The 22,402-nt window shown below is 41.0% G+C and overlaps 1 protein-coding gene and 1 long non-coding RNA gene across 2 annotated transcripts in view; both read right to left on the minus strand.

Annotated features, from left to right (window-relative positions):
- The window catches only part of GPM6B (glycoprotein M6B), a 157,307-nt gene that overhangs the window by 65,678 nt on the left and 69,227 nt on the right, over positions 1–22,402 (minus strand). The window lies entirely within an intron of this gene.
- On the minus strand, positions 1,763–11,756 carry LOC122435226. The gene is made up of 3 exons (XR_006267615.1): positions 11,744–11,756; positions 8,798–8,800; positions 1,763–1,907 (listed from the first exon to the last, which is right to left on the minus strand). It is a non-coding gene; the product is annotated as an uncharacterized LOC122435226 (long non-coding RNA).

The raw sequence follows: 22,402 nt of genomic DNA on the forward strand, positions 1-22,402 counted from the left end.
TTCAATGAAAACCCACCGATTTTTCAAAGAATAATTACTAGGATCATGGCTATGCTTATGTCCAGTGGCTTTTAAAATAACAGTATAATTTTTCTGTCTTAAAGAAATAAAAATGGACCACAAAGGAACCCCTCTTTTAAAAAATTAGTAAGTTAACAGCCCTTCACTGCCAGAGAGGGAATACTTGGCAAAGTATATTTTTAAGTGTAAATTTACATATCAAATATATCATATTGGTAGGGCTCAATCTCTAGAAACACCAAGCAGTTTTAATTTTCCGCCTCCAGTTTGTATGGCCCAGGGGCTCAGAATGACCTCGATGTTGAACGGGAGGCACATCCGTCTGCCAGCAGTAATTGTTTTATTGACCTGATTAAAGAACAACTATTTCCATGGTCAAAGAGCTCTAGCCAAACACATCAGCCTGAGGCACACAATGGCAGTAATTAGAGATGTATATTTCTCTAATTAAAATATGAGTCAATGGGCAGAACATAAAATGATGGATTACTAACATTTACTCAACATATTTCTTTCACTGGTTAAAATGTATTAGGCCAAAATCCATGTTTAAAACAGGCAGCTTAATTGAGATATTATTGCCGTACCATGTAATTCACCCATTTGAAAAGTACACAGTTCAACAGATTTGTGTTTCTCTCTCCCTTTCTACTTGCTTCAATTCTATGGCTACAACTGTCACCACGATCTAGTTTTGAAAATGTTGGTCACCCCTAAAATAAACTCTATTCACACTGGCAGTCAGTCCCCTTTCCTCCCAATCCTACCCCATTCGCCAACTCTGGCTCTAAGCAATCTCCAATGTACTTTTTCTATCTATAAATTTGCCTGTTCTGGACTTAGGGCATATGGTCCTCTGTAACTCACTTCTTCCTTTCTTTTTATTGGAAGAAAGTAGATTTACAATGTTGTTGTTTTGGGTATACAGATTCAGGTGATTCAGATACATATATGTATATATATATATACATACACACACACACACATACATATATTCTTTTTCAGATTATTTTCTCTTATAGTTTATTACAAAATATTGAGTATAGTTCCCTGTGCTATACAGTAGGTCCTTGTTGGTTATCAATTTCATATATAATAGTGTTTATGTTAATCCTAAATGCTTAATTTATCCCTTCCTCACCTTATCCCTATCCTCACCTTTCCCCATGGTAACCATAAGTTTGTTTTCTATGTATGTGAGTCTGCTTCTGTTTCGTAAGTAAGTCCATTTGTATCATTTTTTAAGATTTCACATATAAGCAATATCATATGATATTTGTCTTTCTCTGGCTCACTTCACTTAGTATGATAATCTCTAGGTCTATCTATGTTGCTGCAAATGGCATTATTTCATTCTTTTTTATGGCTGAGTAATATTCCGCTGTGTGTGTGTGTGTGTGTACACACCATGTTTTCTTTATCCGCTCATCTGTCAATGGACATTTAGGTTGCTTCCATGTCTTGGCTACTGTGAATAGCGCTGCAACAAACATTGGGGTGCAAATATCGTTTCAAATTATAGGGCATATATACAGAGAAAACCGTAACTGGTTTCTTTTACTTAGCATAATGTTTTCAGGGGTCATCCATGTTGTAGTATGTATCAGTGTTTCATTATTTTAATTGATGAGTAATATTCAACAATATTACATATACATTTTGTTTATCCATTCATCAACTTATGAATATTTGGGTTGTTTCTACTTTTTGGCTATTATACCTACACTACTATAAACATTCATGTACAAGTTTTTCTGTGGATATCAGTTTTCATTTCTCTGGGGTATAAACCTAAGCATGGAATTGCTGGGTCATATGGTAACTCTATGTTTAAGCATTTGAGGAACTGCAAGACTGTTTTCCGAAGCAGCAGCACCATTTTACATCTCTACCTACAAGGTATGAGGGTTCCATTGTTTCCCTGTCCTCACCAATACTTGCTATTGTCTGTCTTTTTTTTCATTTCAGCCATCCTAGTGGGTGTGAAGTGGTACCTCACTGTGGTTTCAATTTGCATTTCCACAATGGCTAATGATACTGAACATCTTCTCATGTGCATATCATCTGTTTATCTTTTTTGGAGAAATAACTCTTAAATCCTTTGTCTCTTTTTGTTTCAGGCTCTCTTTTTATTATTGAGCTGTAAGACTTTAAAAAATATATATATCCTGGATGCAAGTCCCTTAGATACATGATTTTCCAATATTTTCTTCCATTCTGTCAGTTATCTTTTCATTTTTTTGATGGTATTCTTCACAGTACAAACGTTTTAAATTTTGGTAACATACAATTTATTTTTTTCTTTTATTACTCATACTTTTGGTGCTCCACCTAAGAAATCAAAGTCATTAAGATTTACTCCCACATTTTCTAGCTTTTTTGTTTTAGCTTTTATATTTAGCCTATGATCCATGTTGAGTTAGAGTTTGTGAATGATGCCAAGTAGGGGTCAAACTTCACTTTTGCAAGTAGATATCCAGTTGTCCTAGTACCATGTTTCCACAGTTGTTTTAGTACCTTAGTCGATCCAGGCTGCCATAACAAACTACTATAAACTGGTTGGCTTAAATAACAAGCATTTATTTCTCACAGTTTCAGAGGCTAGGAAGTCCAACATCATGGTGTGAGCAGATTCCATGTCTGGTGAGGTTCCATTTCCTGGTTCATGAATGACCAACTCCTCCCTGTGTCCCCATAAGGTGGAAAGGGTGAGGGAGCTCTCTGGGGCTTCTTTTTCATAAGAGCACTAATTCCATTCATGGGGGCTCCACCCTTATGATGTAATCACCTTCCAAAGGCCCCACCTCCAAATAGCATCACTTTGGGGATTAGGCTGCAACATATGAATGGAAGGCGAGGCAAGCACAAACATTCAGCCTACAGCAATACCCTTGTCAAAAATAAATTGACCACAAGTGCAAGAATTACTTTTGGACTCTCAATTCGATTCTATTGATCTATATGTCTCTTCTTATGCCAGTCTCACACTGCCTTGATTTAGCTGTGCAGTTTTGGCTATTTGCGGGTTCCAAAAAGTTAAAAATGTAAATAAATGCAAATGTTGGTTATATGAAAAGTGACTGGAAAAACTTCATCTCACATTTGGACTGATTGATGTTCATTAGATGGCAAAAACTTTTAGTGCCTTAATCTTCTGACAGTTAAAAGGTACTCTGATTACATATATGTCCTAGGAAAGTCAAACACTCCATCCAACAATTTCATCAGCTTAGTATATCCAGAATTATTTGAGCAAACAGCATCAACATTATTATTCCAGCTGGATACTGTATGATGACTGCCAAACCTTGAACACAAAGAGACTCAGAGTCCGAGGAACTGGGGAATGTCATTCTCCAGGTCAATGCTGGAATCTGGAAGGAGTTTCAAACTTAGGTAAGACAAAATATTTCCTGGTGTGGTCCACAGCATTTTCCAGTTGTCTACAGCTCCAGGTGATTTCCCCCACCCCCAGAACCCACCAACAGACTCCAACATGGTATCTGAGCTTTCTAGGGCTTACAGCTCTCTAACCATTCTTTACCATTGACTATCCTCTGAACTAAAATCAGATAACAGGAGAGACAACTCATCATCTTTATCATAAAGTCAGACCAAGGAAGCTAGGCTGAATTTTGCCTTACTTATTTAGGTTATCTTCTAACATTGGCCAGAATGCCTTCTTTTCTACAGTGCAAATTTAAGCGGTTGAAAAGCTTCCAGCTTGTTCAGTGTTTATTTAGGATAGACTGCCATTTTCCCACTCACAGAATTTCTGTGCATTTGTATGAAATGGCCTTCAATCCCACCTATTCCAACCACCTATTCCAAAAACAAAAGGCTTCTCTTATGTGTCTGCAAACATTCTTACACACACAGAGTAGATTTGATTTTTTCCATGAGAGAGGAAACTGACAGTAAAAATCCTCTCTCCTGAAATATGTGTTTTTTTTGTATTTATATTCAACTAAAAGTTAGCTTTCAGCTTACCACTAGTTCTGTATTTCTAAATCGAGTTTTAGGGTTTTGCTTAAGTGGTGGAATGCATTCCTAATGCTTCAGCTTCTTAAGACTAAGGACCTAACTAGAGAAAAAAAAAATTATGAGAGACATTTTTGGGAAAAGTGATAAAATTTAATAAAGGTCTATAGACTAGATGATTAAAAAAAAGACTCAGGACCATCAGCAACTTGGCAAGGAAACTTTCTTCAGCATGTGTTGAATTTTCAGTTCCCTGTTCTGTAAGGGGGACACATCCACACAGAACCCAGGCAACCTTCACATCAACAGCTCTCAACACGGGTTTTCTTAGAAATATCCCCCTGTTCATGCAGGAGGTTGTATCCTTCTGAAGATTCCTTCCCAGCCATGAATGGGCACCATGTCTGAAGCGGTAGGTTCTCTGTCTTGGAGAGAATGGATGGGGAGTCCTACTCCCCAGAGAAGAACACCCAAAATCCTGCCCTCCACCCTCCACTCTTTCTCCCTTCCTCACTTTTCATCTTTCCCTTCCATCACCAGTTGCCTGCCTCCTCCTAGTATCTAAACCTCTGGGTTTTCCATCTGAGCCCCTTTCCTTTTCCACACCTGCATTTCCTCCACAGAATTCAGAATTTTCATGCATCTCTCTATGGCATCTCCCAATCACCCCAGCCTTTCTAACTTCATTCATCTAATTCTGATCTGTGTTCTGAGACATGACTCTCAGGAACCTTGAGCCAAAAAACACTCTTCCAATATCCACGACTTCCGAAGTCCGTCTTACACTGTGGAGGCTCATATTTCTGTTTTCTTATTCCACATAGTAAAAGGTAAAGAAACTGACTCTGACCAACCAGAGCAAATCCTGACTTCTTCCCTTTCCTCACCACCCTTTTTTCTTAAAAAATTAATTTTTAAAATTGAAGTATAATTGATTTACAGTGTTGTGTTAGTTTCAGTTGTACAGCAAAGTGACTCAGTTTTTATACACACACACACACACACACTTTTTCAGTTTCCTTTCAATTATAGGTCATTACAAGATCTTGAGTATAGTTCCCCGGGCTGTACAGTAGGATCTTGTTGTTTATCTATTTTATATATATATTTGTGTACACATACTCCCAAATTCCTGTTACTCCCAAATTCCTGGTTTATCCCTCTTATCTCTTTTAATAAACTAACTTTTTCTTCTTTAACCATCTTTCCTAGTACTGACTCACACTTTTTTAGGCAAATGTCAGTAATGTGGTGGGTCGCCAATGCACACAGTAATCATGTACAGTAAGGGTGAGCACTTGCTTGGAACTATACCTGTGAGATGATTCCTAATGGACAAAGACAGGCAGATGGCCTTGGTGTTGTGTTAATATGTCTGTCTGCACCAAGTGTTTTCCCCCAGCATTTGTCATGTTTCCACATGTTAAATATATCAACATGGTACTTAAAGTCCTAAATCAGTAGTAATATAAAAATGAGACTTATGAAATGATTTGAGCTGAGAGAAAAATACTGCCTTATGTGTCTGCAAATATTCTTACACACAACTTGCTGTCCAGTTTCTGAGTGTTGAAAAGAGAAATTTGGCAGAAAATCAGTTAAGAGAGCAGTAAGGCAATTTTTTTTAATGCAAACAATTTTTAATATAATTAAGTATTCAGAGGTCAAATTTTAACATTTACTAATGAGCTTCTCTCTCCAAGTCTACTTTAAACAAACAAGGATGCTTTTTTTAATGGATTCACTGTACTATTTCCAAATGCAAGGCATAAATATCTTATCTAAACTCCAACACAGCATTAATCCCACTATCAATCCTAAACTTTTGCAGAGTTTGAATGCATGAAGTATGATTCTCTTCAGCCGTGTTTCTCACCATCACTCAGGCCCTCACAATATCCATTCCTTTATAGAAAATGAAAGCGTTTGCCAATCCATTAGCCACTCAGCTATAAGTGGATTAATACTGGTGCATTAGAAAATGGCTCCTCCCAAAAAAAAAAAAAAAAAAAAAAAGAAAATGGCTCCTATATATCACATCAAGTGAGTGATTCCAATATTGGACTTAATAATAAAGCCAAAAAGGCTCTCCAAATTACAGCTCTAATACTTGCTTAATAGAAAGGTTCTTTTTCAAGCAATTGTATGAATACTGTGATTTAAATACTGCTTTTTAAAATTTTCTGTTATTTCTTCAATCATATTTGTTTCAAGACATGGACAATGGTGAAGCAGAGGATAAACACCTACATTTTCTTTCTATATTCTAAGCCTGGAACCACATGAATATTCAATGGCCATTACAAAGATATTCAGGGGCCTACCAAAAGACGAACTAAGAGTTTCAAACACTTTTTCCCTGTTTACTCCAACAACTGCCCCATATCACAAATGTTTTCACCTGACAAAACTAAATGCAAGGATGAAATATCACTTCACTTCAATAAACTAGAATGGCCATACTCAAAATGATAATAACAAGTGTTGGTGAGGATAAGGAGAAACCAGAACCCTCATACACGGCCTGCTGGCAAGAATATAAATGGTTCAGTCACTCTGGGAAACAACACAAAAATCTCTCGACAAGTTAAACAGGGTTATTCACACAACAATCTCACTCCTAGGTATATGCCCAAGAAAAACTCATACATGAAAAATCAGCATTAGTTATAATCGCCAAAAAGTACAAACAATCCAAGTGTCCATTGACTGGTAAATAAACAAAATGTGGTCCATACAGGGATGAATACTACTTGGCAATAAAAACAAAGTAATGATACATTCTTCAGTGTGTATGAACCTCAAAAACATTATGTTCAGTGAAAAAGCCAGACATAAAAGAATTCATATTATTAAGCCCATTTATATAAAATGTTCAGAAAAGGGAAACAAAGTTGACTAGTGGTTCCCTAGGGACTAGAGATGGGAAAGGGATGAATGGATTTTATGGGGTGATGGAAATGTTCTAAAACTGGGTTGTGGTGGTGGCTGTACCACTCAGCAAATTTACTACACTAAGAGTATTTCAATGTCTTTAAAACTGGTGAACTCGATGGTGTGTAAATTATGTAATCCAATTGTTTAAAAAAACAGATGTGGAAGAAATACTCAGGAAGCAGGTACAGCAATTCAGGTCAGAGATGATCATGGCCTGGACAGGCAGGAATGAAATTAAGAAGGTGGTGCCGACTCATTAAAAGAATCTGAGAAGACAGAGCTGTGGGGATCCCCATGATGCCTGTCCTTACCCTCTTTTGGCATTCTGTGGACCCATAAGATGCTCTCAGATAAGCTAACCAGCTAGCTGGAAACTCTCCAGCTAGTGGTCAGAAGTGGATGTGGCTACTGGCGAAGTCTGGCTCAGAAGGATGAGTTCTGATTGGTCGGCTGCTTGCCTTGAACCACTTCCCATGATTTGAACCCCAATGGAGCACTCCAGGCGCGGCTGCCAGAAAATGTGCCCGGCATGACAAAATCATCTCCTAACAAACTTACTATTTATGTCAAGCTGCTTCTTTGAGAAAATGACCCCATTCTTTCATTCTATAGAACTACAAAGAGCTAAAAAGGAACCGAGGGCTGGTGCTGGCTTCATAGATTTTCATGAAAGAAATACTGTACTAGCTCAGGGAGCATGCACTCTATGGAATGAATTTCTTTTGGTTTACAACTGCTGAGATAGAAATAGACAGATTCCTTAACAGGAACTTTCTCTCTGTAGTAGGTATTTTCTAATCATTCTATGAAAGCACACATTTTCTAATGCAGGCTACCTGTGCACCTTTAAAAGAAATCCCCAAACTAAATTCTTTAGAGCTTGATAGTAGAAAGACTTCTAAGAGATCCTGCTAAAGCTTCTAATCTTTACTATTATAAACAGTGCTGTGATGAACATTGGGAAAGTCAATCTTTAATTGAAATGTAATCTACACAAGTAAAATGCACAAATGAGACACATACATCTCACTCCATTTTCACAAAATGGATACAACCGTGTAACCAGATGCCAGATTTTTAAAAATATCTCTATGAGCACCCAAGATCCCCTCCCTCCTGTGCCCCTCAAAGCTAGTCACTACCCCAACTTTTAACACCACTGATAATTTTGTTCAGCTTTGATTCTCATATAAATGGAACACATGGAATGTTCTCTCCTAATTGGCTTCTTTCATTTAACTGCTGTGCACTGTGGTATATAGTTAACTTACTCTCACTGCTGTATTGAAATCCACTGTGTGAATACGCTACAGTTTATTCATCCTGTCTACTGTTGAAGGACATTTGGAGTGTTGGGGCTATTATGAAGAGTTCAGCATATTCATTTTCCAAAAGCTGATAATTTTTTTAAAAAATTGATCAATAATAGGCATACATCAGGTACACAAATCTTAAGTATATAACTTAATGGATTTTACACACACACACAACCCAAGGGGAAGACATGGAATACTTTCATCAACTTCAAAGGCTGCCTGAGACTGCTTCAACTTGAAATCACTTCCAAGAGATAAGCTACCAGCCCTCTTTAAACCCACTGCACATGCTCCACTGAGGTAGTGCAGTGAATAAGATCAAGCCACGGGTTTGACTCAAGGCTCTGTCATTTGCCTGTGCCCTTACAAAAGTCACTCTCAGCTTCTGTTTCATCACCTGCAAACAAGGAGATGGAGCTAGTTGGGGCCCCAGGGCTCCACAAAGCTGCAAAAGTCTGCACATCAAATAAACCCACAGCCTTCCCTGCCTGTCCCTGGTTCCTGAACCCAAATTCTTTTTGCTCTTTTATCTGAGAGTTGACTCCCTGAGGACAAGGAGCAGTTAATCACCGTTTCCCACTGATTACTCTAGAGCTTCTTCTGTATCATCATCAAACCATGCTTCAGCCTCCTTCTCCTTGTGTTGAATAATTACAGCTCTTTGATTCTGCCCACACTGGCTCTTCTCCAAGTCTTTGTGGCTCGCCTTGGAACATTTTCTAATTCTCCACATGCCTCCAGAAACAAAAGTGCCCCAATAGGATACAATATTTTAGGAACGTGGACCAAATCAATGGAGGAGACCAAAGCCTGGATCATGAATCCACCCTCCAGAGCCTACCTCTTCAGCACAACCACATTTTCACCAGATACCAAGATGACCCGATGGATACTGAAGTGTGGAGAGGAAAGGGTGCTCTACTTAAAAGTAAATCTTGAACAGACATGATTTACTTGCTCAAGTGTTCAGAGAATCATTCTTTGTGTCAAAGTTAGGCCGAGGATCACTCTAAATTTTAAATGGTTGTCTCAACTGAGTTTTTAAACTTTTTAAAATTTATTTATTTTTTCGCTTTTTTAAAAATTTATTTTTTGGCTCTGCAGCATGCAGGATCTTAGTTCTCCAACCAGAGCTTGAACCCATGCCCCTAGCAGTGGAAGCATGAGTCCTAACCACTGGACCAGTGGGGAAGTTTCCCAATTGCTTTTTCTTTTTTAATTTCCAATTGCTTTTTAAGCATAAAAAGAAGGCAATCCATTAACATCAAGATGTATCTTCATAAAAGCAATAGAAGTTATGAATATTAGTTGACATGGTTCAAATAAAGACATCTTCACAGATATTCAAGAAAAGTACAGGTAACCCTTTCCTAAAAGGTCATAAAATTAATGTACATCCATGTTTACTAAATAATTAGCCTCTATTTTATAAACCATAGAAATCACAAATCTCAGATCAGTGTATCAGAACAAGAAGGCTTCTGAATTCTTGTAAGAGTACAAGAATCTGTATTTTGATTTAGAATCACACAGTGCAGTGTGAAAGACTTTATTTAGACTATTTGTGAACATAATATATGTTAATTAATAAAATTGAATGGTTTTTAACATAGTAAAAAAAAGTTAATCTTGAGAAGAGATGATTTACTGGTTTCTAACCCTGCTATAACACATGAGGAACAGACTGTTGGGCTTAAAACAATATGAATTTCTTCTCTTATAGTTCTAGAGGCCAGAAGTTCAAAATCAGTGTTACCGGGTTAAGTCAAACTGTTGGAAGGGCTGCTTCCTTCTGAAGGCTCTAGGGAGAGAATTTCCTGGTTTTCTTCAGCTTCCAGGGCCCATTTGTACTCTTTTGGGTGGTGGCTTCTTCATCTTCAATGTGAGGAACAAAACATCTTCCAGTCCTGTCCCTCTCATCTTAACTGCCATCCTCACATCTCCTCTTGAGTCTCTGGCCATGGACCAGAGATGGAATCACAAGGACTACTGTGATTCCATTGAGCCACCTGAATAATCCCTCCATCCCAAGATTCTCAATTACATCTGCCTTCTTTTTTGTCATATAAGGTAATACATTCACAGGTTCCAGGGATTATGACCTGGCTGTGGGGAGCTGGGAGGGGGTGGGCATTATTCAGCATATCACAGATGATGGGAAAGAGAAATGGGACAGAATGAGGCAATGATTGTTAGCCAGCATCACTTATCAATGATCATTTATATGGGTAAAAGAATAAAGAAGTCAAACAAAAACAGAGAAAGCTTCCTCGCAGCATATAACTTTGTATCTCCAACATACAGCCATCAAGGACCCGCAGTTTTAAGCCCACAAAGTCTGAACTTTTCTCCCAAATAGAATCACAGCACCTCAGACTTGGGGGAATCCTTGAGAGTAAAATGCTTCAACTTTGGTATAGTACAAAGAAAACCGAGGCGTTGGCCAACTAGTGCCCTCCAGCCAGAGACGATTATGGGAACCATGTTTTAAACAACCCAAAGCTATCTCTTTTTAATATTTTAAGAAAGGCTGGGCTGTTGTTGACCAGAACCTAAGTGATCTTTTGCTAACAGCATAGTATCTAAAATGGAAATTGCCTAAATTCACTAGTTTAATCAGCATAGAGGTAGGCTCTAGGATACACAAAGACTCAGAATTCCCAGCTCTTCCCAGAGCTCACACTAATGGAGAGACAAACAAGGAAGAGAGGTTTTATGTTGGAAGCACACAGTACTGGGGAACAATACTGTGAGAAGGATTAGTTCATGATTTCATTCATCCACCACTCTGCCTGCCTTCCACAGGCCTGGCGCATGGAGGACCCAACTGGCACTGCACACATTGACAGCTCCAGTGCTGTGCGTTATCTCAAAGCAGTTGTTGAATCAAGAGGGAGCCCACTTTCTTGAAAGTCTGAAAGCACCCCATTTTATGTAATAGGTGATGACATCTGTGCTGTGAAAACTCCTGCCACTGCTTCAGCTCTCCGGGAAACTACACAAAAATTACCCACCTTTTCCTCTTTCAGCTTAAGTATTTGTGACTTTCCATCCCCCTCAAGAGGAATTTCTTTTTTCTTTTTTGTTCTTTCAACACCTTCCTATCCACCTCTCGATTCTTCTGTTTGCTCCCCTCTCTTGAGTTCATGATTATTTAAGATTACCAACATCAGTTCAGTTCAGTAGCTCAGTTGTGTCCGACACTTTGCCACCCCATGACTGCAGCACGCCAGGCTTCCCTGTCCATCACCAACTTCTGGAGCTTGCTCAAACTCATGTCCATTGAGTCAGTGATGCCATCCAACCATCTCATCCTCTGTCGTCCCCTTCTCCTCCCGCCTTCAATCTTTCCCAGCATCAGGGTCTTTTCCAATGAGTTAGTACTTCGCGTCAGGTGGCCAAAGTACTAGAGTTTCAGCCTCAGCATCAGTCCTTTCAATGAATATTCAGGACTGATTTGCTTTAGAATGGACTGGTTGGATCTCCACCATCAGTAGTGTACTATACACACAGACACTGGGGTATCACTGGGGGTGGGGAGATCCGGCCTGTATAGCATTTGTCCTTGTCCCTGGTGTAAATACATGGCCAACCGTAAGCTACCAATGTGATGTCACTGAACTTGGAGTTGGGGGGGGGGGCACCCATACTCAGAGCAGGAACCAGTACTTGCCACTCTAGGCAGCCAGGCCACTGGGCAATCAGGAACCCTCACTGCCGGCTCCCCCTCATCCCCTGCATCATAGCTGTGAAGCTGACAGACCTCAGAGTCAGTCTGGGTCTTCCCAATATGCTCCAGTCTGGCCAGTTTCAAGTATATACTGTGACCTCCATACTGCTCTCCAAATTATTTCCAGCATAGTCTATCCAACCCTTTCAAGTCTTATCTCTGGCAGGGGGCTTCTATGGCTACTGCTATCTCCACTAAACTCTCTCCCCTCTTGCTGATCCATCCCATTACTTATCTGCACTGCACACCTTGAATTCTCACTCATGGGATTTCTTGATGGTTTCATGGACATGAACTTTCTGGAACTTCCCTACCATTTCTGCAAAATAAAGACTAGCATCGGTTCCTTTGGTGGTATCCTGTGTCTCCTTCACGGCAGATAGGTGTATGGTAAGCACCCAATGGCACCTGCTTTATTTCTCCTTGGAAATAATCTAAATAGTCCTCCAAACTGGATCTGTATTAAAAACCCATTCAGCCCGGTTCTAAAATATAAGACAATCTAGTATCATGTATGTGCGTGCTCAGTCATTCAGCTGTGTCCGACTCTTTGCAGCCCCATGGACTGTAGCCCACCAGGCTCCTCTCTCCATGGAATTCTCCAGGCAAGAGTACTGGAGTGGGTTGCCATTCCCTTCTCTAGAGGATGTTCCCGACCCAGGAATAGAACCCACATCTCCTACATGGCAGGTAGATTCTTTACCAACTGAGCCACCCAGGAAGTCCTATAATATCATCCAGTCTTACAATTTGCAGCAAGTGTGCTTTTTAGCTTTGAAGTATAACTTCCATATGTTAACTTCACCTATTTTTTTCCGTGTGCAGTCTGCTGAAATTGAGTCACTGTGGGCTGCTGCATAATGACCACGATCAGGACACACAACAGTTGCTGCTTTGCAGTTTCCTGGTACCTTTCTGCAGCTGATCGTCTCTGACCACTGGCAACCATAGATATGCCTTTTTTAACACCAACAACATTTTGTATTGGGTATAGCCAACTAACAATGTTGTGATAGTTCTAGGTGAACAGCAAAGGGACTCAGCCATACATAAACATGCATCCATTCTCCCCCGAACTGCCCTCCCATCCATGCTGACACATAACATCGAGCAGAGTCACAGATATACTTTTTATTGCTATAGTGTGGCTTTTCCAGAATGTCATGTCTATGAAATTATACAGTATGTTTGCATTTGTCTTTTTTCACTGGACATAATGCTCGAGACTCTTCCCTATTGCCGTGTTATATCCATACGGCTTCACAAGTGGCTCAGCGGGAAAGATCCCGCCTGCCAATCCAGGAGACTCAGACTGGATCCCTGAGTCGGGAAGATCCCCTAGAGCAGGAAACGGCAACCCACTCCAGTATTCTTGCCTGAAGAATCCCATGGACAGAGGAGCCTGGTGGATTACAGTCCACAGAGTCGCAAAGAGTTGGACACAACTGAGCATGCGCACATCCACATCCACAGGTCTGTCCTTTTTGTTGCTGAGTACTGTTCCATGGTATGGATACACCACAGTGTTGGTTTTTTTTTTTTCTTAATCCAATTACCATTTGAAGGACATCTGAGTTGTTTCCAGTTTGGGGCTACTGTGAATAATGCCACTATAACAGTCACTTGTAAGTCTCTGTATCTTTTCATTGCTAATTTATTTACCTCTTTTGAGTTTTTTATGTATCAGGCATAATTATAGATGTATTATGGCTACCACCTCATTTAATGGTAATATCAACCCCAAGGGATGGGTACTTAAGGGTTCATTTAAAAAACAATTGTTAAGTTGCACATGTGCACACACAGCTAGGAAGTGGAGGAGTCAGAATTTGAACACTGCTATCCCATACAGTTTTCACAGAGCAATAATACATATAAAGTACTTAGAATAGTAACCGTTCAATAACTGTTAGCTATCATAACTACTACACTCTGCCACATATGGCCCTACCACGCAGAGTATTCATTAGTGTTTGAAACTAAAGCTATGCAGCTACTGAAATAAATGAACAATGCACCTCGCCAATATATGCCTGTCAGTTGCATTGTCCCTGTTCTTGGCTCACCCCTCTTTTCTTCCCCATCCTCCATTTCTGTCCCAGATGTAAAAAAAGAAATCCATGTTTCATCACCTCATCAACTGATATCACATCACAGCAATAACTGAAACTTCATTCCATGCCAACATGTGCTTAAGACAAATAATTCACAGTGAGTTGAAAGTAAAGCTCTGTTAGTGGGCCAGGTGACTTCTACATACGAAGGAATTAGAAGACTAGGAAATCCTCACTAGAATTTTTTCTTACCTCACCCATCTCTTTCTTTTCCCTCCCCTAAGTTGTTTCAGTTTTATGGACTTTAAGAACAGAGTACAAAAATGTCACATAAAACTTCGGTGGGAACAGTAAAATATGACTGCCATTTGAAATATACAAGAATCTTATAACACTCTGGTATAGTGAAAGATTTACTATAAAAGATGGCTCCCATGTGGAGTCCAACTAAGGCAAAGCACTTGTTACCATTCCAGAAGAAGCTTTTTAAATAAAAAAAGATAGTCACATAAGATAAGCTCTGGTGAAAACCCTGCAGGGAGCTTTCCCAGTATTTTTGCTCCTGATGTGGTAATTATCCACTCTCATCCTTTTGATGCTGTCAAGGAACCATTTTGGCAACTGTAAGATTTTTCCCATGTGAATATGAGACAATTAACACAGCCAAACCCTGAACATATTTATGTCTGCTTTCAAATAAGGAGCCTTTTTTTCCATACTCTTTGTTTAAAAATAATTCAGATAAAAATTCAACTGTTGATCATTTTTTTTTTTTTGCTATTTTGGTTCTCATCACTTTTTTGGGGCAGTCACATTGATATGTTTTGGTATTTAAAAAGTCAATAATGAACACTGGGCTTTCAAATCGATTCTCAGGACTCAATGCTGTACTTACAAACGAAAAACCAGTTTTAGGCTCCTGGTTGTCCTGTTTGTTAACTGTAAAAGTGACCTCGACAGATTCAATTAACAAAAGTAATACATGCGGATGGTAACAAAACTCAAAACAAATAAGGGGATACAGGAAAAGTAAATCCTTCAGCATGGGCTTCATGGAAGCCATGAATTCCTGCAAAACCATAGGCAAACACTACATTCATTTGTAGAGAAACTCGTGCTGTGCTTAGTCGCTCAGTCGTGTCCGACTCTTTGCAACCCCATGGACTATAGCCTGCCAGGCTCCTCTGTCCATGGGGATTCTCCAGGCAAGAATACTGGAGTGGGTTGTCATTCCCTTCTCCAAGGGAAACTTTTAAGGGAGAGGGAATTTATAAGTTTTCAACAGATTTTTATGTGGTCTACAACCCAGAAATGGTGAGAACCAAGAGATTGGCTCGCCTTGCTTAGTACAGCTCAGTAGGGTCAAATTTGGGGGAAGGGGTATGTGTATGTGTGTGTGTGTAGTAGGTCTTGATCCTTGGAAGTGCCAAAAAGAAACTTTTGTTTGCCTTCGGCTGTGGCTCCCCCTTTCTAGGGAAAGGGTGGTCAAGATCCAGGTTGAAGGAAAAGGGAGATAATGGGGGACACCCTGGCACTTGTCCCTCTGCCACTGAGGTCACATGCCATCAGGGGAGAGGTTACAGTAGGTCTCACAGGACCCTCTGGAGTCAGTGAGTGTTTCTTCTGATGAAGACAGCAGAGGCCGCAGCAATCTTGGCCTCTGGGACTCCTTAGAAACCCTCCCCTGGTTTCTGCTTTCAGTCCCCAACACCATTTTCCTAACATTAAATACTAACTGCAGCACAGCAGGCAATGGTTTAGTTGCTAAGTTGTATCTGACTCTCTGCGACCCCTGGACTGTAGCCTTCCAGGCTCCTCTATCCATGGGATTTTCCAGGCAAGAATACTGGCGTGGGTTGCTATTCCCTTCTCCAGGGGAGCTTTCAGGAATCCAACCCGGGTCTCCTGCATTTGCAGGAGGATTCTTTACCACTGAGCCAATAGCAGGCAGGTACAACACAAATAATATGAAGCAACAGTAATAAATTAAAGTACATTGTAGAGCTTTTGGAAAATACCCAATGAGCCAAGTATCAAGAATGTTATTCCAAAGAGCTTTCTCATGTCTGACTTCAATCATGAATGTCAAGTTTCAAAATTGGTATGACCACAGAAAGCCATCTAGCCTTGAAGCCATCTCCTCTCTCCCACACCCTCAAGCCCACCAATGTGTTGCATGTTGGATATGCAGCAAGCAGAAGCTTTACAAACAGTATCCTTGTCAGCTCTGCTGGGATGACAAGAAGATTGTGCACATTTTTAACCTATCACATAAAGAGTTTCACCACACCATCCTCCAGGAGCAATCTTCAAAAAATGAACAGCAAAAGATTGAGAAAAGTTTACACCATCTTACAACATCTCATTTCTGGATAAGAACAAATGTCCTGGCCCCATGCTACATCCATCTGAAATAAAAGTTTAGTGCACCCCACTCTGCTTGTTCATGTCACAGTAACTTCTTTCACCTCCTACGAAAGTGGTAGATTACAATCCCACAATGCTTGGTGGTTTCAAAAAAAAAAAAAAAGACAGACTCGGTGGAAACTTTGCTTGAAGACACCAGGCATCAGCCCCAGAAAAAACCACAGAAGCTGTAACACCGCAAGCAAAAATAGGCTTGTAGTAGTTACTCAGACGCCAAGCTGTCAATTGTGTGACCTCTTTCCACGCTGGCCGCTTCCCAGGGCTCATTATGAAGAAGGTTGTTCTTTCTCTTTCCCCAATGAATGCAGCTTTTGAACGGACTTTGCTAGTTACGTTTGGTCCCAGCACCGACGGATTATTTTAATCGTCATCTCCTAGTGGGAAACTTGCTCAGTTTTTTCCCAGAGAAAGAGCTGCCTTGTGATAATTACAGTGGTTTTCAAAATGCCAGGATGTGTGGTGTTTTGAAAAGGAATGAGAAGAGTCTTTGGCAGAACAACACAGAAACAATTTCCCTTTAGTCCATCCTTGTCCCATTTCATAAGTTTGTTGTGAAGTGGTGAGAGAAACCAGAAAGAAAGACTCAACGTTGCAGTCTTATCTTTAGGATCATATGTGGTAACCAAATCAGTATTTTTCCCCAAGCAATTCTTCCTGGGACTGCCTTTCATTATATGCAGATTTGATAACAAGTGACAGCAGCATGTGGCCCACTTATTTCTGGAAAGTGGGGCGAGGTTAGTGGAGGCAAGAGAAAAAGTTGCCAACACAGTACCAATAAAGTTATATTTAAAAGGTCATCTGTTACCCGGCTCTCTACTCTTGACTTCATAGTACAAGGAACACAGCAAGTCAGCAAGAGGCTTGACAAATCTGAAAGAAATCGATGTTGACCCTTGACCTTCTGCCAGCTCTCCAAGGACATGCCGGGTAATGTAAACACATCACTGAACCAGATCTGCACAGCATCTTATTCAGCAAAAAAGCAGAGGAGCTGATAAATTCTAGATCACCTTCCTTAGCAACGCTGCTAATTTCCTCCTAGAGAAAGTCAACCAGGGGGCTGCTCTACTAGACTGATGCCAACCCCCTTGGGAGCTAAGTGGGAATCTTGGGAGCTAAGAAGGGAATCTTGGGAGGACGGGGCTACACTTTCTCACAATTAGGGGGGCAGCCAAGGGGGCCCAGGGAAGGGAGAGGTTCCAGCCTTTTGGTTTTCCAAAGGTTCAGAAAATGGCCAATTTGACTCCAGAGTCCAGAGTTTTCAAAGGAAGACAGTTTTAGAGACAATCGCAGAAATGATATTCTGGTAATATACTCATCAACCAGCCCCAAAAGATGTGAAACAGGAACAAATGAGCTGAAATGGTTTATGGGAATCTCCCTCCCCAGGCTATGTCTATGAAAGACAGAGAAGGGTCTGGATGAAAGAATGAACAGGCCTTTGGAGGAGAAAGTCAGAAAGGTGAGCCTCAGAGCATTGAAGTATGGGTGATGAAACACAGCAAAGGCCATGTGGTGTACAGGCCAGGAGGTGCCTACTTTGCAATGAAGAGCAGAAAAGGGAAAAGTCACTCAACCCTACATGTCACCACATATAAGTTCAGTTCCATTTCCTCACAAGTGAATTCAAAGAAATTCCTCAGAATTCCTCAAAGGCAGCTAGTGAGGACTCCAGGTTACCAGGGATTGTAAAAATCAAATATGCACGAGGGCACCGTGTAAACGATGAAGTGGGTCCTGACACCATGATCAAAAAGAGCAAAGAGGTCATGTGCTAAACTTGTGGGCCGATGTTTCAATTCCAACAGGTACAAGAAAAACCTGATTATCTCCTCAACTTCATTTTGCTTCTGATTTCTTGGCCAAGAACAATGACCTTCAGCCAGGAAAAGAGTAGGAGATACTCCTAGAGAGAGAGAACTGAGGACCCAAATTGATTAGAAGATTTTCTAAAGGAATTTAAGCATTATAGTGAAGACAAATCACATGCCAGGTTCTTAAGAGACCTGGAGAAAGAACAGCTAAACCCTCCTCTGTCACAGGGCTTCCCAGGTGGCGCTAGTGGTAAAGAACCTGCCTGCCAATGCAGGAGACATAAGAGATGTGGGTTCGATCCCTAGGTTGGGAAGATTCCCTGGAGAAAGGCATGCCAACCCATTCCAGTATTCTTGCCTGGAGAATCCCATGGACAGAGGAGCTTGGCGGGCTACAGTCCACAGGGTCGCAGAGTCAGACACGTCTGAAGTAACATAGGACACACCTCTGTCATACCAATAGTTGAGGAAATGTACTGGTAACTTTCCAAAGAGAAAAAGAAGATGCATGGCTTTAAAACCATGGATTGCTGAATTTGATATACATCCTAGTCAAGAGTCTAGAATAGATTATTAAAGAAGGTCCTGTGTACACTTAAGAGAGGATGCAGGGATTATCAGATGTAAGATTAGCCTGTTTTCCTGTTTTGTCTTTTTTTTTTCTGAGTTAATTAGATTATTAGTATGAGGGAATTTTCCAGGCACAAAGTCACTGGATATGGCAAGGCACTTGGTAAGGCCTTTCAGACTGCCAGTGTTCACAAGAAAGATCGATTCGGAAGAAGTGCTCTTTAGCGACGTTGATGTTTCAACAGACCTCAGGCTGTGCCTAGCCATGGGGATGAAGTACCAGCTGCCCGGCAGACTCCACTGGTTGGCATGGTGTGGGGCTGACCCATTTGCTACCAAAGTCTGCTCCTCCAAGGCTCAACAAACCTACTGACACCCACTGGGTTAGGTCAGTAGGTGACAGGAAATTAGGCAGTGAGGCCAACCCACACCCTTTTGTCACAATGACAAAAATCATCAGAAGCCAAAAGGAACTTGACGAAATGAGAATCTGAAAACGCTATGTTGTAGGGACAGATGTCATCTCCTAAATTTATGTCTTAGGAACCAAATCCATGATTTCAAGACGTGGGTGAGAAGGGGTGGCCAGGGGTCAGGCTCATTCATCACCAACACATCAAAAGGGACTGAAGGGCTTTGGGGACAGAAACGTCAACTTGAGCCCAATGCCATGTTCACCCAAAAAGGTCAATTAGCGCCTATGCTAAATGACCAAAATTGTGACAGCAAAACAACATCTGTTGCTTGGGGTCCAGTTCTGAATACTATACTTCTAGGGTAACTATAAGTAGTCCAGTAAGTGGGTGGGTGGAAGGGCTGGTGGGAAGAACAGAAATTATGCTCCCAACAAGCAAGCACAGCACATCATTTTGAACTCTTAGATTCTGTGAAATGTCTCCATTTCAAATCTAGGTGTGAAATCAGACTACTGAGGAAGACTCAAGTTGGGCACAAGTTTTCCAGAAAGTGAAAAGTTCTTCCGAGACACTGAAAAAAATATATATATACATAGAGAGAGAGAGAGAGAGAGAGAGAGAGTGTGTGTGTGTACAGGTACCCCTAAAAAAAGTTATTCAAATGATGGGAGGAAATGCTTTGTATTAAAAATAACTTTTAGAGAGCAACCCTTGACAACTGTTGGATTTCAAAAGTAAAAAAGTCAGTCGACACCTCAGCAAAGAGTAAGTTGACCGTTTACTTAGTTTCTGAGTTTGGAAGGTAATCTTCACAACTGAATTGAAATCGGATGCAAAACCAGTCTTGGGTTTTTCTTGCATTCCCTTTTTCACCCTAACTCTGGCTAATGGAACATGAATTAGATATGCAAATCAGCTCTCGCTAAAAGTGAAATACAGGATCTTAGTCATCTCTTCTTAGATAAAATTGTCTATTGTTAGTTATTAACCAGCCTACATATAAAAGAGTAACTTTTAAAATGAGATGGTTGCATAAGAGTTTTCCTTCACCCCTTGGGTCAAATGAGGGGAAATTCCATGGCACAGGAAAAAAAATGTATGCTGTTTTCACAGAAAAGATTCTGTTTCCACAAAGTTTGGCAACAGCATTTTTGGACAACTAATATCTTTCTTTTCTCACACTTATTCAATAAAATGTTTCACTGCGAAGCTCCTTGAAGCAGTGACTGTTGATTTGGACATAACGTGACACACAATTTTTTTTTTCTTTTTGGGATCCTGGGTTCACTGCTTGCCTTAATTCAAAAGACGTTTTCAAGTGGTTAAGATAAGTAATCAACCCTGTATGGGACACTCTGGAGATGCTACAGACTCTTTATCCCAAGAGTTACCTCCTGGAGCAACAGATGCACAGAATGTAGAAGGATCTGGAGCAATTCTATAATTCTCTGGGATTTGACCAAAAGCCATCAGGGCAATCTCCAGACTATATTCAGTTCAGTTACTCAGTCATGTCTGACTCTTTGCGGCCCCATGAATCGCAGCACACCAGGTCTCCCTGTCCATCACAAACTCCCGGAGTTTACTCAAAGTCATGCCCATCGAGTCGGTGATGCCATCCAGCCATCTCATCCTCTGTCGTCCCCTTCTCCTCCTACCCACAATCCCTCCCAGCATCAGGGTCTTTTCCAATGAGTCAACTCTTTGCATGAGGTGGCCAAAGTATTGGAGTTTCAGCTCAGTTTCAACATCAGTCCCTCCAATGAACACCCAGGACTAATCTCCTTTAGGATGGACTGGTTGGATCTCCGTGCAGTCCAAGGGACTCTCAAGAGTCTTCTCCAACACCACAGTTCAAAAGCATCAATTTTTCAGCGCTCAGCTTTCTTCACAGTCCAACTCTCACATCCATACATGATCACTGGAAAAACCATAGCCTTGACTAGACAGGCCTTTGTTGGCAAAGTAATGTCTCTGCTTTTTAATATGCTATCTAGGTTGGTCATAATTTTCCTTCCAAGGAGTAAGCGTCTTTTAACTTCATGGCTGCAATCAGCATCTGCAGTGATTTTGGAGCCCAAGAAAATAAAGTCTGACACTGTTTCCACTCTTTCCCCATCTATTTCCCATGAAGTAATGGGATCAGATGCCATGATCTTAGTTTTCTGAATGTTGAGCTTTAAGCCAACTTTTTCACTCTCCTCTTTCACTTTCATCAAGAGGCTTTTTAGTTCCTCTTCACTTTCCGCCATAAGGGTGGTGTCATCTGCATATCTGAGTTTATTGACATTTCTCCCAGCAATCTTGATTCCAGCTTGTGACTCTTCCAGCCCAGCGTTTCTCATGATGTACTCTGCATATAAGTTAAATAAGCAGGGTGACAATATACAGCCTTGACGTACTCCTTTTCCAGGGGTGGCGGCCTAGAGGAGCAACCCTACCTCCAAGGAGCGGCTGCTGCATGGGCGCAGGAGGGCCAAGAGGAGCTACTCCACATTCAAGGTCAGGAGGGGTGTCCGTGAGAAGATACCGCTCATCCAAGGTAAGGAGCAGTGGCTGCGGTTTGCTGGAGCAGCCGTGAAGAGATACCCCACGTCCAAGGTAAGAGAAACCCAAGTAAGACGGTAGGTGTTGCAAGAGGGCATCAGAGGGCAGACACACTAAAACCAGACTATGTTAGCAGTCCATCAACTTATGAAAGGGTACACGAAATGTGATATATATCCACACAACGGGGTATTACTGGGCCATAAAAAGGAATGAAGTATTGATACAGGCTACAACATGGGTGAATCTCAAAAATATTATGCTAAGTGAAAGAAGTCACACCCAAAAGATCACATACGATACCATTTAAAATAAATGTCCAGAGGCTTCCCTGGTGGCTCAGTGGTAAAGAATCCACCAGACAATGCAGGAGGCAGGTGTTTGATCTCTGGTCTGGGGATATCCCACATGCCATGGAACAACCAAACCCACAACTACTGAGCCCCTGAGCCCCGGTTACTGAAGCCCACTCGCTCAGATGACAGAGGATGAGGTGGTTGGATGGCATCACTGACACGATGGACATGAGTTTGAGTAGGCTCCAGGAGTTGGTGATGGACAGGGAAGCCTGGCGTGCTGCAGTCCA

The sequence above is a fragment of the Cervus canadensis genome, chromosome X, assembly GCF_019320065.1.
Source record: "Cervus canadensis isolate Bull #8, Minnesota chromosome X, ASM1932006v1, whole genome shotgun sequence".
NCBI lineage: Eukaryota > Metazoa > Chordata > Mammalia > Artiodactyla > Cervidae > Cervus > Cervus canadensis.